Raw genomic sequence first — 4,016 nt, 5'->3', positions numbered from 1 at the left:
GAATATATAATAATAATAATAATAATAATAAACAGACCCTATAATATTTAATTAATTCACTCATTTATTTATTTATTTATTTGGACAGCAACAACAACAACAACAACAACAACAACAATAATAATAATAATAATAATAATAATAATAATAATAATAATAATAATAATAATAATAATAATAAACAGACCATATTGTTTATTTGTGTATTTATTTATTGGTTTGTTTGTTTATACGTTTATAAATATTATGGCACATTTTCAACAACAACAACAACAACAACAACAACAACAACAACAACAACAACAACAACAACAACAACAACAACAACAACAACAACAACAACACAATAATAGTAATAATAATAATAATAATAATAATAATAATAATAATAATAATAATAATAATAATAATACAACAACAACAATAATAATAATAATAATAATAAAATAAAAATAATAATAAACAGACCATATTGTTTATTTGTGTATTTACTTATTGGTTTGTTTATTCGTTTATAAATATTGTAGCACAATTTCAACAACAACAACAACAACAACAACAACAACAATAATAATAATGATAATAATTATACACATACTATATCTATTTTTTATAAATATTGTAGTACACATATTTTCATAGAAACATTTTATTTAAAATCAGTAAAAAATAAATAAAATCAATCAAAAATTTGTTTTTTATTTATTTATTTATTTATTTATTTATTTATTTATTTATTTATTTATTTTAAATGTGCCTTTTTAATACAAACCTCAATTTTCTCAAAATCTATTACATATATAAATTAATATTGACTCATTGATTGATGGATTGAATTTTAGATAAAATGTCGGGTGAAATATGACCGAGGCCTTCTTGAACGTTCTGTGAGGTTTACGCCTGTGGTAAACATTAAATTAAATGCAGTGAAATAAAGAGCTGCAGTGATATCTCAGTGACACTACAGTAACACTGTGATTGTACTGTGGTTAGCCTGATGGTTGTCAGCTTCAGCATTAATATGATTTTCCTCCATCTGTGACTGTAGGCCTGATTTTACAATGCGTTTACAGTGTCTGATGCTTGACCCTCTGCTGGGAACAAGAGCTCAAACGCCTGTAAATGAAATATGTGGCATTTCCCAAGGGCCAGAGGAAGTTGTCTTAAAAGAGCAATCAATTTTTTCTTCAATCCAGAGAGGCCAAAACACAATGAAAGCACTCACTCATTGTCTTTCACCTTAATTAAGCAATCCATCATGTGACTGCCTGACCAAACCAAACCAAAAAGAGGAAGTTAGTTAAACAGAATAAACTGTGTAATGGAAGGGCAGCCAGAGAAACCAGTGCTCAGATTATTAAGGGTTCTTGTATGACACTGTTTTAGGAAAGCATTATTAAATGTTACTAAAATAAATAAGTAAATAACTATACAAATAATAAAATAAAATAAAAAATAAAGTTTGATCCTTCCTTCACTAGTCAGTCGATGTATCAGTCCATTGTGGTAAAGAAGGAGCTGAGCCGATAGGCAAAGCTCTTGATTTACAGGTCAAACTACGCTCCTACTCTCATCTATGGTCATGAGCTTTGGGTCACGACTGAAAGGACAAGATCTCGGATACAAGAGGCCAAAATGAGTTTCCTTCGCAGTGTGACAGGGCGGACCGTGGTGAATAGGGTGAGGAGATCTGTCACACGAGAGGAGCTCGGAGTAGAGCCGCTGCTCCTTCACATCGAGAGAAGTCAGCTGAGGTGGCTCGGGCATCTGTTTCGGATGCCTCCTGGACGCCTACCTAGGGAGGTGTTCCAGGCATGTCCCATCAGGAAGAGACCTCAGGGGAAGACCTAGGTCACACTGGAGGGACTAAGTCTCTTGGCTGACCTGGGAACGCCTCGGGATCCCCCTGGAGGAGCTGGAAGAAGTGTCTGGGGAGAGGGAAGTCTGGGGATCTCTCGTAAAAATGCTGCTCCTGTGACCCGGCCCTGGATAAGTGGAAGAAAATTGATTAATGAATGAAAAAGTAAAGTCAAAATAAATATAAAACATAAAACAAAATAAAAAGTCAAATAATAAAGAAAAAAAAACTATAAAACTTTTTTATTTAGTAAAATAATGAAATAAAATGACATTAAATTTATTAAAAATTTAAATAAAACTTAATAAAATATAAAACATCATTCATTCATTTTCTTTTCGGCTTAGTCCCTTTATTAATGCGGGGTCGCCACAGCGGAATGAACCGCCAACTTATCCAGCACGTTTTTGCGCAGCGCATGCCCTTCCAGCCACAACCCATCTCTGGGAAACATCAACATACACTCATTCACACATACACTCATACACTACGGCCAATTTAGCCAACCCTTCACCTGTACCGCATGTCTTTGGACTGTGGGGGAAACCGGAGCACCCGTTGGAAACCCATGCGGACGCAGGGAGAACATGCAAACTCCACAAAGAAACGCCAACTGAGCCGAGGCTCGAACCAGCAACCTTCTTGCTGTGAGGCGACAGCACTACCTGTGACGCCTTAGAATATAAAACAAAATCTAAAGTAATATAATGAAATAAAATAAAAATTAAAGTAAAAATAAAGCAAAAACAACATATAAAACATAAAACAAAATGTATAGTAAAATAATGAAATAAAATAAAAATTAAAGTAAAAATAAAGCAAAAACAACATATAAAACATAAAACAAAATGTATAGTAAAATAATGAAATAAAATAACATTTAAAAGTAAATAAAGTACAGTAAATAAAGATAAAATAAAATAAAAAATAAAGTAAAAATAAAACAAAATAAATAAAAAAACATTTTAAAAAATCTAAAGTAAATTAATGAAATTAAATCAAATAAAAAAAGTAAATAGAGTAAAGTACAGTAAATAAAGTAAAAATAAAATGAAAAGTAAAAATAAAACAGCAAAATATAAAACACAAAAAGTAAAAATTAAATAAAATAAAATGTTAAGTAAAAATAATAAAATAAAACTAATTAATGAAATTAATTATTACAATAAAAAAAATAAATAAATTAAACACTTTTCCCAGGGTTGTGTAAAACATATGCTGGATAAGTTGGTGGTTCATTCCGCTGCGGTGACCTCTGATTAAAAATGGGACTAAGACGAAAAGAAAGATTTATTTTCTTAACATTTTTTATTATTTTTTTTTGTCAATATTAATGTCAGATTCCTAGCAAATTATTTTATGACAGGGTACAAAAAGGTCAGTATTCAATAAGGCCCTTATCATATTCGATTCAGATCAGATTCAGATATCAGATATTTAACTCGGACATTATAGGTCACCTTCTCATCAAGTTAATAGTCCCTTATTTATAAGTGGTCGCCACAGCGGAATGAACCGCCAACTTATCCAGCATATGTTTTACGCAGCAGATGCCCTTCCAGCTGCAACACAGTACTGGGAAACACCCATACACACTCATTCGCGCGCACACACACTCAAACACTATAGTCAATTTAGTGTATCCAATTTGCCTATAGCACATGTTTTTGGACTGTGGGGGAAAACGGAGCACCTAGAGGACACGCCAACACAAAGAGAACATTCAAACACCACACAGAAATGCCAACTGGTCCAGCTGGGACTTGAACCAGAGCCCTTCTTGCTGTCAGACGACAGTGCTAACCAGTTAGCCACCATGTCGCCCACTTTACATCTCAAAATTAATATTTTTTCTTTGTTAATTTACTCTGTCGTGGTGAAAAAAGCTTCTATATTTTGCATTAATTCACAACATGATCCTAGTCTGCTCCGTACAGTATGCCCTTATCAGCCTATACTGTTACTCCAGTCTCATCTGACAGCAGAAGTGTCTCTTCCACTTCAACTGGATGGTCATTATGGTTTATGGCATCTCCAGATGGTTCTTTTTGATGAATGGTTTCTTTTGCGCCACCCTCCAATACAAGCTGTTATGAGTTGCAGGCTCTCTATGCTATATATGCGTGAGTCGGCTGCGGGACGCTTCATGCTGAGGGTT

The sequence above is a fragment of the Danio aesculapii genome, chromosome 1 (assembly GCF_903798145.1).
Source record: "Danio aesculapii chromosome 1, fDanAes4.1, whole genome shotgun sequence".
NCBI lineage: Eukaryota > Metazoa > Chordata > Actinopteri > Cypriniformes > Danionidae > Danio > Danio aesculapii.
This window is presented reverse-complemented; position numbering follows the sequence as displayed.